Here is a 15,662-nt window from a genome sequence, read left to right on the forward strand (position 1 = left end):
GAAAACAGATGAATGGATAGAAAAAACCATGGTAATCTATATGGTGGAATACTATGCAATGGTTAGAAAAACTGAAGTAATAAAATGTATTTATGTATGAATAGATATCAATAGTATTATGCTGAATCAAATGAAGGAGAGAAATACACATAGAATGATAACACTCATTTGTGGTATATAAAAAATCTAGTTTGAGAATAATACACAAAGACAATAGAAATAATGGGTGGGAAGTGCAGTTAAGACAGAGAAAGGACCACTATGACAATAATAATTGGAAATGATCACTCTGGACAAGAAGTGGGAATTGAAAATAATAAAATTGATTTTGCAAAGTTTTTTCAAAACATCTAAAAGGTGCCAAAAAGTAAATATATGGGAAAATATGGAGAAGAAAAGTATTTGAACACCTATCCCTTCAGTGTTAATTTCCTGACACCAGTTTTCTCAGCTACCCTCCCTAACCTCCCCAACCACACACCACACACACACACACACACACACACACACACAGCCTGCTATGGCAGACATTTTATGACCAAAATTTTATGTCTATGAGTTTGTATTTTACATTGATTTAATTTAAGAAGTTGTTGATAGTTAACAATCTTGTAACTATGTGACCTAAACTATATTAGTGGTTAATGAGATAATACAGAAGAAAGGAAGTTGCCTTGATTGTAGCCGATCCTGTTTCAATCCCTTGTACCATATTATATCATTTCTTCTTAAAAGTTATATGCCTTTTATTCATAGATATAAATTAAATGTTGTAAAATCTCCTTTAATATTGTTATTATTTAACACTGTTCTAAATATATTACCTAAAGTTTGGTTGGTGGTGGGCACAATAACATTGTACATCAATACCTTAAATAGCCCATGATCCTCCTCTACTATCCTATGCCACCTCTGGTCTGATCTTCCTTAGTTTTGTAATTACAATTATATATTCATATATATACAATTATATATATAAATAATATTTACAATTAGTGGCAGTAAAAAATAAAAGGGTCCAAGACTGTCCAACACTGATTTTCTCTATATTTTATAAATGAGTTTGATCATGAAGGATGAGAGGAAATGATTTCAAATATTAAATGTCTTAAAAATTGCATAGAGTACATTATTTTATACAGGTAGGAAATTTTTTACTTTCAAAATATATTTAGGCATTTGTTTTTAAAATGTGAATTAATTTGCCCTTTTTGCTCACTCATCTTTCCCAGTTATCTACCTTAAGTGATTTTATTACTTAATTCTTTATTTAAAAATCTGCTAATCAGCTTGAGAGATCTGATGGTAAGTGAGGAGGTGCTTGCTTTGCATGTAACTAAACTGGGTTTTATCCCTCATCACACTTATGGTCTTTGTTGTTATTGAGTTCACACCTGGCTGAGCACAAATTTGCATTGGTTCTTTTTCATTAATAGCTTTTAACAGTCCTGACTAAAAGGAGAGCTTGCTCAGATGTCAATTATTTAGACTGTTTATGCTGGTATTTTCTGAAATATTTGTAATAACAATTACTGTTCCTAAATAAACAGGTTATGGCAAAAACCTATTTTCTAGTTCTGAGTATAGCATACTCCACAAAAATGTCTTCAAATGATGCATCCACGCAATTTAAATGCACTATGTTGTATGAAATCATACAAAAGAGGAGATAGTGAAATAAGTGAAATGAAAAGGTAAAATCCAGTATTAACTACTAAAACTTTGATATGTCAGTATATCATAAGGTTTTGTGAAGTTGACAGTAAGATAGACAAAATTGTATACATTAATTTGTATTGAAGATAATGCTGATAAAAATAAAAGTGTAGAGTTAACGTATCAGGGTAGCAAATGAAAATTTATGATTCACATTGTTTTCATTATTCTTTGACTTTCTCATATGAATGATGTGAAGGAGCAAAAGAAGAGATGATAGGAGGAAGCAATAGAAGTCAGAAAACATGGCAAGCACTCTTTCTGAAATACTATTCTGTGAGTTTCTTTTGCTTAACTTTGGACATTTTTGCATGATCAATGATTGCTATATAATCCAAAATCATATTGTCAGTAGTTTCTATTATTTATGCATAATGAAACAGAAGCTTAGAAAGTTCAAATAACTATTTGAAATTAATTGGTGTATTTAGACGTCTAATCATTGTAATATCAGAAATTTCTATTCATTTTTCCTGACTTCAATTTGAATAAAATTTCAGAATTGCTATTCATTACTTTTAAAAATTAAAATGGGGGAGGGTGGAAAGATAGCAATTCAGTAGGGCATTTGCCTTGCATCAGTCAAACCAGAACGGATCTGGGTTCGATCCTGGCATCCTATATGGTCCTTCGAGTCTGCCAAGAATGATTTCTAAGTACATCCAGGAGTAACCCTTGAGCACTGCCCGGCTGTGGCCCCACCCAAAATAAAAACTAAGATAAGGGAAATAGAATGATAGTATGTATGCACTTGTTTTGCAAGCTACTAACCTAAGTTTGATCCCTGGCATGCTATGTAGTCCTCAAGCATCATTAGGAGTCATTTCTGAGTACAGAGTCAGGAATAATCCTTAGGCACTGCAGGGTGTGGCCAACAAAGCAAATAAACAAATAATTAAAATTAATTTTATTTTGTCTTTGGGGTCATTTCTGACTATACTCAGTCATGTGTAATGTAAATGCCCTGACACCTGCGACCATATGTGATTCCAGGGATTCAATATGCCTGCTATTTATATCTTTGGACCAAATCTTTTTCAATAGTTTCTGAGGAGTCAACTTATGTAACCTCACCCTCCCCCCATTCCTCCTGTGTAACCTTACCTGCTAATAGACCTCCCATTTTTGGGAAAGGTCTTTAGTAGATAACAAAAGGCTTTGGCCAGAAAGGCAAAGGGGATATTTCATGGATGGAGAAAGGAGAAGTAGCTGGAGGAGAGATGGCTGAAGACAAGGTACAATGCAGATCTGAATAAGGATCCAGTGTAAATGGTTATGGTAGGCCACACATGTTGGCCAGGGCAAATAAAGATGTTATCTCCTGAAAAATGAGTGAGTTTTCTCCTAACCACCACCCTGAACCACTAGACCCGCCAGCTGGTGGGGGTTGGAGACAAGTGGTACTGGAACAGCAGAGAAAGACCCCTCCATTCATCCATCACCATCCAGCTTCCTCCAAAGGGGCCTCTTTTATTATTTAATTCTACAAAACTTATACTTTCTCAGTTCTTCCAATCCTCATCATGAATGAGCATGTGGGCCTTTTATCATTTATATCATCTTTCTTTTAGTCAATGACTGGAATACTAGGTTAAGGTCTCAGATTGAGATTAAACAGTCGGTTGCTCAATCTGCACATATTCTTTTATGACTACAATAATAGGTGACTCTATGACTGGTTCTCACAGTAAGTAATCTTGAAACCTTGAGATTCTGGGTCATTTGAATTCAAACCTGGCTTTCACTGGTACCAAAGAGGTTTATTATAAGGGACAGTGAAGCTTGAGTCTACTTTGACTACAAAGTTAAAAGAGTGACAAGGTGACTTTAATGGTCAACCATCTCCCACATTTTGCTTAGTGTTTTGGCAGACTGGTATCATCACCATTTGCATTTGCCCTTGTAGGGATGTTGGGAGTGTAATCAGTTGTTTATATGCTTTCTCTTAAGGTTGGAGACTCAAACAATATAAGAAAAAAAGTCCCTTTAACTGTAATCATGGGACTCACTATGACTGGCCTTTGTTTTACTAAGTTTTATACATTTAAATCTTCTTTGATAGTGTATGCTGACCACAAAAGAAAACGCTGTAGCAAACTACCCAGCAACATTTCCAGATAGGAAAGGAAGTAGAATTCCTTAGATCTGAGACCTGTATGTAGCCTTTAGGAGCAGATATATAAGCCTATTTTTAATCATCAAAAATATCTTTATCATAAGGTATCTGAATAAAATAGTACTACTTAAGTTTCAATATTAATCTATACATAAATAGATGATTATAACAGTGATATCACGACAGTTTGCTAAAGGTAAATGAAACTTTCATTGCCAAACTTGTCATGTGTTTCCCACTTTTACACCCAGAAATTTCCCGATGACATTTCTGAAAAAGCAGTGAAAGTTTTCTTCAGAAGGATAAAACTACTTACATGTGCTTGTTTCTTCTTCCTTTTTTCCTGATAGACAGAACTAAGGCTGAACTTTTAGGCCAAGAGGCCATGAAGATCAGTGCTACTGATAGTAATGGCACTAAAATAGTGAAGGAACTAACTTCTTAGCACTGTATATCATATATACCTGTAGGTGTTTTTCTTCAAAACTAAACAGCAATATATGGTAGGGAAAGAGGGATACACAGAGGTTCCATTACCCACTTGGGTTCTCATGCACACACTGGTGGCTCACAATCACACACAAGCTACTGTGGTGCTGCGGCTGTCCCAGACCCAAAGAGCTGCTGGGACCATGCTTGACATATTTAGTTACACCACAGATCAAATTTGTGACCTCATGCTTATGACTTGGAGCTACCAAGCCAGTCCTTGAGTTCCCAAACTCAGCAACTTTGAAAATTATTTCTGAAATTATGAAAATGTTTTCTACATTTAATTCCTTTCTATAATCAAAATCATATTCTAGTGACATCTAAAGCAAAATGCTTTGGATTTTTCAATCTGCTGCATTTTACCAGACAGATCTCAGAAAGAATTCTTAGGAGAGAAAGAGGTCAAATATTGTAGCAGCTCTCTCTTTGGCAGTGGTGACTCAGTCACTGACTAGGTGACAGCTGCATCCTGGGAACTATTCTCACTCCCATGTGTGACCCAGGAAAGAGCACAGGCTGAATCCTCTGATGAGGACAGATGTCTTCTGTTCCAGAGTCAGAGAGGCATCTCTGGGGGCTTGCTATGTAAAGATGACGTGGAACTGCCAGAAACATAATTGCTTTGATTATGATTATGAGTGTCTTTTTACTTCCCAAGATACTTGGAATGATGCAGCATCAATTAAAAGTGAGGCCTTATGAATAAATAATCATTTAAAATATTTAAATAGATGTTTATAGTATACAACTTTAGGATACTTTGCTTTACATTACCAGGCATATAAACTGTTTAGCCATTAAGCATGAATTTTCAAACCTTTGCAGGAAGCTCTTAAGCTTTGAAAAATACATAGCTGCAAGGGTAGTTTTTATAAACCAGCAAATTAGTATGAGTAACAGATAATTACTTTTTCATTAAATAATATGAACATTCTGGATGCTTATTCATAAGTATATTGTAAAATAAGTTATGGCAATGTATAAAATGATGTCCTTTAAATTTTTTATTTATAATTAATGTGCAGCTCACAGAAAAAGTAAGCTTTGTTGTACAAGAGGTTTTTTTATGGGAGAGGACACAGTGAGAGATGCTCAAGTACATCATTACTGGTGTGCCTTGGTGAAACTTCAAGACGGTGTGCTGTGGATGGGAATAGGTCACTGAAAGGGCACCAAGGATAGCTGTGTGCAAGACAAACCCCATACCCATTGCAAAACAAGCGTCTATTAAGAGAGAAGTTTTAAAATTCCTATAGTTTCCCTTTTTATCATTAGTCATCCTATTTTACTATAAAAACCTTCCACTTCGATTCAAACTATAGTTTGAGGGATCATGTCCTTAGCAAAAGATTTTCTACTAGTTTCTATTTAATCATAGCAAAAATTTTCCATTTAGCAGATAATGGTACAAGAATGGATAAACAGTTTCTAGACCTCACACCACCTGTGTCCTGAACCTCTTTGGTTAAGACCATCTCAGCAGTAGCCCAGATGGTTTGAGAAGAGATAACTACAGCTGTCCTACTCTTTTCTTCTTCTGGACAACGTTTACCATAAAAACAAGAAAGGACTCTAAGGACCCTTTCAGTTCCTGATGTCAAGGAAACTGGAAAATCCCTAAAACTAATTTTTCATACACAGTGAATTTAATCCTGTCAGTATCATATAGAAACCATTCTTAAATTAGGGCTATAAGAACAAGATAATAAGTGTTTTATTATATATACATAAATATATATGTACATATGTATATATATATATATATATATATATATATATATTAAAAAGGAGGTCAGTCAAAAGCATGGAAGTGCAGTTAGGGTAGAAAAGGGACCACTGTGACACTGAAAATGATCTATGAACAAGAATTCTTAGCTGAAGGATATAAAGTGATATGCATAATTTCCCTTCAGGAACAATATTGCAAACATAGTGCCTTAAAAGGAGAGAGAGAGAGAGAGAGTGAGAGAGAGAGAGAGAGAGAGAGATAGAGAGAGAGAGAGAGAGAGAGAGAGAGGAGAGGGAATAGAATAGAGGCAGGCTAGTGCTGCTGGCAAGAGGGTGGAAGGGATACTGGGGACATTGGTGGCAGAAAATGTGCACTGGTAAAAGAATGCATGTTAGCCATTATATGACTGAAATTCAACCGTAACAGCCTTTTAACTGTATCTCATAGTGATTCAATGAAAAATTTATAAAAAATAATTGAAAAGGTTACTAATCACAGCAAATCAAAGAAAAATAGCAAAATAAAGTAAGTTGGAGACTGGATGTAAAGTTTTGCAGTCTCTATAGAATGTGTATCAAAGAAAACATTTGCCTCTTAAAGAAGTCTTGATTGCCCTGGAAAAGCACTGTAATCTAACTGAAGTAGGTTGCAATCACTACTGACTTTAGAAGCCAGTATGAAATGAACTCCAGGTGAGAGTAGGAGCCCCCTGCTAGCACTAACACAGGGATCAGGAGTCAGCTACCACATCCCAGGGTAATTTAGCTCCAAGGCAAAAGCTCATCTTGGACCCATTCATGCTCTCTGGAAGTGGAGTTAATCAGAACAATAACACACAAAAAGATCTTTTCAAACATCCCAGATAACAAGATAACAAGGTGAACTGCTTAAATGAACAAGTCTTGTCCTGCAAAATGGGGAAGATGTTATTAGAAGATGTTTATTTGTGTAAAAAAAAAACATTACAGTAGGGGCGGGAGAGATAGCACAAAAAATAAGAACATTACAGTAGTACAAGCTCTTCTAAGATGTCCAGGTTCTTTCTCAAAGTGTAAGGGAAAAATTTAGGAACACCTAGGGACAACCCCCCTCTTTTCCGAGCCTGAGCAGCATCAGCTACTAAAATGTTGCATTCTCCTCATTTCCTGAGTTTAAGAAAAACTGATACCTGATAAGCCTATTGTGTACAAGACCCCACGGTTAACTGAAACCCTAATAAAAATGTAACCATTAACTACACCCCTAGTAAAAATGTCACAAGATGTTTTCAAGATGTTGTTACAAATCTGCTGTAACCACATAGATATAGAGATAATATATCCCATTTCCTTTATGTTCCATCCAATAAAAGCTTTGCATGAACTTTGTTTAGAGTCCTTGTTCCCAGACTTGTCTTGTGCAGCTGGACTTGGATGCACCAAAATAAAGCTCTCACCTTTGCTTTTGCATGGTCTCATGTCTCTTTTTGGAGCCCCAGGGTGCCCAGAGGCTGGAAGTCTGCCCCTACAATTACAGTAGTACAATATCTTCTAAGATGTCCAGGTTCTTTCTCAAATTGAAAGCAATAATCAACTTTGAGAGGTTGTGTGAAGCAGAACCTAATAACCTGCTGGAACAAGTAAAATAAATAAGAAATAAAATCTTGATGGCTGAAATAAACCTTTATTTCATTAAGAGACTTTTTTTTGCTTGTTTTTTTTTGGGGGGGGGCACACACTATGATGCTCAGGGGTTACTCCTGGCTATGCGCTCAGAAATTGCTGCTGGCTCAGGGGACCATATGGGATGCTGGGGATTGAACCAAGCTAGGTTCAAGCAAGGCAAAAGCCTCACCACTGTTCTATTGCTCCAGCCCCATCCTTGAGACTTTTATTGGATGTTGCTACCTCTTAACTGTCCCATGAACAGAAATGCTATACATCTTGCAGGCTAAGGCAGTCTTATGTTCTGAAGTAACTGTGATAGTCATTGTGTCCACTAGCCTACAAACATAACTTTGCTACTGTGTCTCACAGTCTTAAATCTTAAGTCTTGAAAAGTTGAATTAAAATCTATTGGAAGTGCTGTGGTGTTTGTTTTATTTTTAATTCTCAATCTCAATTTCCAAAAAAAATTAAAATTAATATAAAAATAATAGTTAAAATAAAACTTGGAAACTATACTGTTGTCCCATAGCTTACATTATTTTTTATTCATTATTTTCATTTGTATAACATTATAATTTAGTGTCTATCAGAAACTAGCTATGAAACAGAAAAAATTTTAGCAAGTCAACACTTATATAAGGAAGATGACATTTGAGAAATTGCTAAAATCTCATGACCAGAAAGTAGTAAAAAACTTCCTCACATGCAAAGTGAAGGCAATAGTAATTATCACTATCATCTAATATATCTCTCTGGTTTCTATGGTACTAAAGTGCTAATGTAACAAGCATTCAATTGGTGTTTGGGTCATTTCTCTACAAATACTTTCCCCAAAAGAAATTTTCTTTGTAGAATTGCATGCATCAGAGAACTTTCCAGGCTTGAGTCATGCATTAGCTTGTGACAAGTTATTTTCTTTATCAACTTTTCCTTTCAAGCAATTACCACCTGTGATGAAAACACAGAGCAGGAAGCAACATCCCAACAGTTAAGAATAACGGCCAGCAATCTTTTGAACTGTGTGGCTTGAGGAAAGGATAATAAGTTATTGAAACCTGAGAGTGATTCACTATTTCACGATGCAGCTTCCACTGTTTCCTGAGGGGAAAGTTCTCTACTTCCTGTGAGATATTCACAGAAACATTTTGCTGAACAGAGTGGCCAATTGATGTAGCTCTTACTTTCCACAATCAAATGATAATATTAAGGCACTGGTTCCCCACCACCACCAATAACAGGGCAAAATGTTTGGTTCCCTTTTCTTAGATTACTTGTAGGCATTCCTTTTCGAAGCTTTAATGAAGTGATATGGAAGGAAAACACAGTGCTTTATATTTCAATTGGCAATACTAAGAGCTCACTTCATTCACTTCTAATGATTTCACAAAAATAACTTTTCATACTTTTTTCATTTTAATTCTTGATCATCCCCAGAAACTCTATATCAAACCTTACAATTTTATATAAACTTGGCAGAGGACCTAAGAATTCTGTGTATCCTCAAGCCTTTTCAGACTAAGTACCATAGTCTTCTCTGATTATAATAGGGTAGAGATGTATAGTTGAATGGGGCTTAATATACAACTAAGATGTACAGAATAGGAAAAAATTTGTAGTTTAAAGAAATCTGTTTCTAAGTCATATTTAGACTAAAAGGATAGTGTAATCCCCTGTACAAAAAATGCTGATTTAGAATGAAATGCCCTGGGTCTGAATTTAAGTATTAAATACTTAACTGCAGGATTTGAGTAAAACCATTCTTATCTATAAGGCCTGTGCAAATTTTGATAAACCTTTTCAGATGTAGGATGATCCTTAGATAACTTTAGTCCTGGGGGTTAAAAGATGGATGGTATTTCTTAGTAATTAATAAATTTAATAAATTATTATTAATATTATCTATGCTATTAATAGGTTTATGCTATTAATCCTCAAATTGTTTCTCAAAGCTCAGAAAGTCCACAGTGAAGGGCCAGAAAGATAGCATGGAGGTAAGTGTTTGCCTTTCATGCAGAAGGACAATGGTTCGAATCCTGGCATCCCATATGATCCCCCGTGCCTGCCAGGGGCAATTTCTGGGCAGAGAGCCAGGAGTAACCCCGGAGCACTGCCGGCTGTGACCCAAAAACCAAGGAAAAAAAAAAAAGAAAGTCCACAGTGAGAGTAGATAGTGAGCACAGGCGAAAATGATAATATTCTGACCTCTTCTACATAAACCATCCAGACATTAAGTTCAGCCTGTACTAATGGTTTTGTCTCCCTCTGGGCTTTGGCCTTGATCCAATGCTCCTACCATTGCTAAGAGTTCTGAACAACAAATGCATGATAAGCCCTTGAAAAAAATGCTAAATAACAAAGCCATTAATTGCCTCAAAGAATTAACTGATCTTTTCTTGTTTTGGGGACAATCAATAACTTTTTGCCTGCTATCTCAAAGTAAGGCACTGAGGCTTTCAATTCTTCTATCCTTTGTAAAGTTAAGATGATTTGGATTATTTTTCTTTCTTTTATCATTGCATCCCTATCTTTCAAAAGTAAATTCTGCAAATTATAAGTAATTTCTACTCTTTGCAGATATTTCTAACTATAATTGAATAGACTTATAATTTATTTCATATCATCTTAATCACCTATTTTGTAGTTTAAATGCTACTAGTAGAATTCTAATATTTTTTAAAATTATTCCAAGTTTCAAATAGATTGAAAAGTGTTTCATGTTTTGACTAGAAAGCAGTCTTTTACTTACTTAATCCATAAATACTTGTTAGTTTGTTGTTTTGGACCACATCCATCTATGCTCCAGGATCATTCCTGGTGGAACTCTGGCACCATATCTTCTAGTCCCCAGAAATTGACCTGGGTCACCTAGGTGCAAGACAATTTCTAGTCCCCAGAAATTGACCTGGGTCACCTAGGTGCAAGACAATTTTTTAACTGTTGTAATATGGCCTTTCATCCCACTAGTGGCTGTTCTGAAAAATGAAGTTGGTGATCTCTGACATCCCTATATCTATGTCACAGATCTTTCCTTCTCTGAGGGTTAGGAGGAACATGCCTGGTTTAGAAAACTAGGGGACTATATTTTTAGGAATTCAAAAATTTTTATTCCTCTTCATAACTTTTTATCTCTAGGTTATTACTATTGAATATTGCTAGTGTGGAAAATATGGTAGTTATTATTTACCTTCCACATATAAGTGAAACAATCTGGTACTTGTGCTGATGACTTGAAATCATAAAATGTTGAAATGTTACCCTGTACAACAAAATGATGGAACTTGAGGTGATTGTCTTTCATAATTTTAAATGGCTTAATGTATTTTCTCTGACATATGTGCATATATACAAATGGGCATTTAGATTGATTACATGTATTTTTTGCTGAAATTTTCTAATAAATTTCTGGGTTTTTTCCTATAAAAAATCAAAATTTCTGTTTATTTCTCACTGTTCTTCAGCAAAGAGGAGTTGTTAAAAAAAAAGTCAGAATAGCATGGTTGGAAGATAGAATTTCAACAATAACACCTCCAGTCATATGTAAATGAAATCTGAGATCAGATTTGACTTTTTAAAATTGTTAGTGTGGGGCTGGAGCAATTATAGTATGTAGAATAGCAGGTAGGTTGGTTGCCTTGCATATAGAAGATCTGGGGTAAATCCGTGGCACCCCCTGATGGTCCCCATCAGGAATGATCCCTGAATGCAAAATCAGGATTAAGCTACTTTGAGCACTGCTGGGTATGACCCTGCTGACAAGGAACAAGTAGTGTGGTTTTTGTTATCTACCTATACAAGGACAAAATTGGGTTCTTATAGAGTCAAGGAGAGAGAAATATAAATTCTGGTTCCTGTGTGAAGATACAAATGCAGCTGAATTGTGTTTCATAATAGTGGTGGCAGAATAGTCATAGGTGCCTTTTGTTCCTGCCAAATATCACAAGGGGCCAGAACATGTATAGATGCCTTTCACTGAATTTCATACTAGTTTTTCTCTCTAGTTCATAAGGTTTAACCTCAAGTATAAATTCTTAGTATAACTTGTAAGGAAAGCCATAAAAAAATAAAACCTCTCTTTTTGCTTTCTCTTCTTTCTCTGTCTCTCTCTCTCTGTCTCTCTCTCTCTGTCTCTCTCTCTCTCTCTTTTTCTCTTTTCTTTTTCAACACTTGTACAACAACTCATCATCTTTGTCTCTATCTTGAGGTTTCTGCTTCCAGGTCTCTATTTTCAAAGTCTAGAATTTAGGTACTTATTGTTCAGGTGCCAAAATGTGGGAGGACTGAATCCACCCCCAAAATGTAACTTGAAATCAGTTTTGCAATAGAATATTCTTGGTGAGTATTCATTTCATTGAGTTTGTTTATTACATCCCTCCATACACTTCTGGCTTGTAGTTTCACTTAATAGAACTACAGTATATCTTATGTACATAAGTTCCTGTTTTGATATTGCTGTTTTCAATGGTTTAATCCAGACTTGAGACCCATCTCATATACTGGAGAAGACAGCACTGCAACAATGCAAGGAAGCTTTATTCCAGTATGGTGGGATCAACCACCTCCTAAGAAAATGGTGGTCCTGGATGGGCTTTACAGGCCTCTTTATTATAGGGAATTTAATGGATTCTCCATTCTGTGGAGTTAATTTTTAAAACTATAGAATCTTTGTACAGAGTTGTATCAGATAAATGGCTAGGGTGGGCTGAAGGTTCATTGAAGGGAAATCATGTACCTCCAAATCCAGGGTGCAGGGATCACTTTCTGTCAGACTCAAGTTGTGGTTGCCGGGCCATCTGTCCCTTGCTGTATTTCCTAGTATGCACCCCTATGGTCTGGTTCCAGGAACTGGCTGTTCTTCTGGGCCTAGTCTTTGTACCTTAAAACTTGAGCCTGTCATGACTATATTTATCAAAGAAAAGCTAGGTTACAGTTAATTCCAAATCAAACTTTAGATCCTAACATAATGTGCTGTTTCTTCAAGACACAGTGAATGGATTTTTTTTTTCATTTTGAGTACAAAAATAGAATTAACTAGGAAAGCTATCTTAGCTGGTAATCTTTAGTTCTCTTAGATCTTGGTGTCTATATTCCTAAAGAATATTCTTTATTGTTTCTTCATCACTTTTGCATTTCTATTTCTCAGGGACTTTGATGATTCTTATATTGTTCCTCTTGAAATCATTTCATTGTCTGAAAAGAAATGAACAAAATATCAGAGGACTATTTTTTCACCTTTTATTAATTCCTAGCAGTTCCCTCCTTATCTTGGAGCTTCTCACTCTTTTGAACAGCAGAATAATACCATGATATTTAATACACTACTCAGCTACTGGGTAATACAATAAAATACTTTGTCATCTCTGATTACAGTAGTTTTCTCATTGTGATTCTAATATTTTCTTCTGCTTTGCTAACTGCACGAGCCATAGTTTCTTTGAATATGTTAGACATCTAGAACCACACAACTTGAACCAGCTTGTTTCACCCCACTAATGGAGTGGGAATAATGGAGGGTAACAAGATCAAACAGTCATATGAACATTAAGTAGAAATTAAAAAAAAAAGGATCAAACTTAAGCACCAAATCCAAAGCAAACAATAACAGAATTGATACCCAATTTACAACATACTAGACACAGAGCGGACCACCTATACTAGCAGCCTATGGGGTAAAAGAGGGGGATATGGGATATATGCTGGGATCGGCGTGGAGGACAAGATTGGTGGTGGGAATGCCCCTGATTCAATATTACTATGCACCTAAAATATTACTGTGAAAAGTTTGTAATCTACTTTGGTCAAAATTAAAAAAATAAATTAAAAAATTAATATATTAGACATCCTCATATTGGTGTTATCAAAGTAATTTTTGGAGGATTTACTGAGCTAGTTGATGTTATTGGTATCTCTGGTACTATTTTTGCTCATTGAACTTGGTGGGCTTTGTAGGGTTTCAGAGTAGAAGGATGATATCACAAAACTGGAACAAATTTTAATACTTTAATCTGTCTGCCAACAAGACCTCCAACCTGGCCGGCTAGGACCATTTTCAGAAGGAGATGAGTCCCGCCCAAGGTCATGAGGAAGATTATATAGGGAAGGGATATAGGGAGGTTCCAGCTTTCTGATGATCCTTAAAATAATTGACTCCCTTGTTCTTCCCTGATAGACTACCTGGTATGGCCAGGTAGCTTGGGGTGGGGTCTATGGAAACAGGTCTGTTAAGACTCCTAATATGTGGCTTACATCAGGTGATTCCTACAAAATGGTGTCTCTCCTTGTTCAGAAGTCAGGTCCCAACAGGCTTCTTTGTGTTTTACCCTTTTTTTTTTTTTAAATTTCTTACTGTGTTGTGGGTGAGTCTTTATCTTGGCTGCAGTTAACTACAGTTCTACCCACCAAATTACACAATCTTCACCAAATTACAGGAAGTATAACTGTGAGCAGAGAAAAGAGCAACCTCAGCCTAATCTCTCAGCATCTTCCAGGGGTTTTTGAATATGCAGTTGTGGACTTCAGGAGCTATGGCATGAGCTGGTTAACATGACACAGATTGGATGTGCAGGTTGCTGGAATCAAGCTAGAAGAGGAAGCCTAGTGTTATCAGTCAGAGATAGTCTCACATTGAATGGCAGAGCAGCAAGCAGAAGTTCCTTAAGCATTTTATTAATCACAAAGGCATAAAATAAAAGTTTTTTTTAACTTTTTGTGGCTGAATGTTAAGCATATATATTTATTTGATTTACACATTTAAGTTATTGTGTATCATTTTGGAGGTCCCTATAATTTCATGTTTCTATTTTAATTTGTTTTTCAGTTAGAATCTATTAGTCAAAGAGGTACTTAACAAAGAAATACACTACAAGCCAATATTACTTGATAACTGTTTTGCATTTTAAAAAAATAAACCTAACGTTTCTCTGATTTTTTTCTGATTAAATAAACACAATTGAAACAGAAATCCAGGCAAAGAAGGAAATAATAATTAAAGAATAATTAAGTAAGAACTTAAAATTCTCTATAAAAGGCAAATGAGAACAAGAGCTAGTTCTTTGAAAACATTATCCTTTAACTGATCTCATTAACATATCTATAGAGAAAACTGGAAACAGAGCTGGGGAGAGAGCTCAACATTCTGGAGTACATACTTTGTATGCAAGAATGCTGGATTAGATCCCTGGCACTGCATTCTCTGAGCACCACCAGGAATGAAACCCCCAAGCACCAGCAGATGTTGCCCACAACTAAAAACAAACAAAATCAAAAACAAAAGTGTTACAACAGATGCCACAGAATCAAAAAAATGTATGTGACTATGAGCATCTATAGGCAAAAAACTTGGAAGGTTATATAACTGTGAAATTTTTTTTCTAGATTATTCAAGATTGAAATGGGAAAATATAGATCACCTTATCAGAATGATAACAGAAATTTAAATTGTTATCAGAAGTATTTCTCTAAATTTAAAAAGCCAGGACTATATAAGTTTTTTAGTTAATTGTACCAACCTTTGATATAGGAAGGCATACTTATTTATGTATGCCTATATTTTGGAAGAGTTAGTAGTTTCTATCTCCTTCTCAAATATATTACCCTGACATTTTTAAATTTAATTTTTATTGTATTAATTTTGTAAGGGCTGGAACATAGTTCTAGGAAAAGAGCTTGATTTTTCTGAAAGGTGGGGCAAGGTGAAAATTCCCGTAATGGCTCATTGTAGGGAACTTCCTGGTATAACTATCATGTGATATCTTGTACTCTTCCGCTGCCTCTGAATGTCTCAGCAGATGTTATTCCCTTATAAGGAAATGTTAAATCATTCTCTATCCCCTCTCCCCTCCTTATGGTATATAAGGACTGACAAAGAAAGCCACGTGGTCTTTTGCCTCTGTTCAGTTCTGGACAGGCACTGGACCCTGGCCGGCCAGAATAAAAAACCCACTTGAGCTTTTGCCTGAGTGACTGT

This window comes from Suncus etruscus, chromosome 8 (genome assembly GCF_024139225.1).
Source record: "Suncus etruscus isolate mSunEtr1 chromosome 8, mSunEtr1.pri.cur, whole genome shotgun sequence".
In the NCBI taxonomy this organism is placed as follows: domain Eukaryota; kingdom Metazoa; phylum Chordata; class Mammalia; order Eulipotyphla; family Soricidae; genus Suncus; species Suncus etruscus.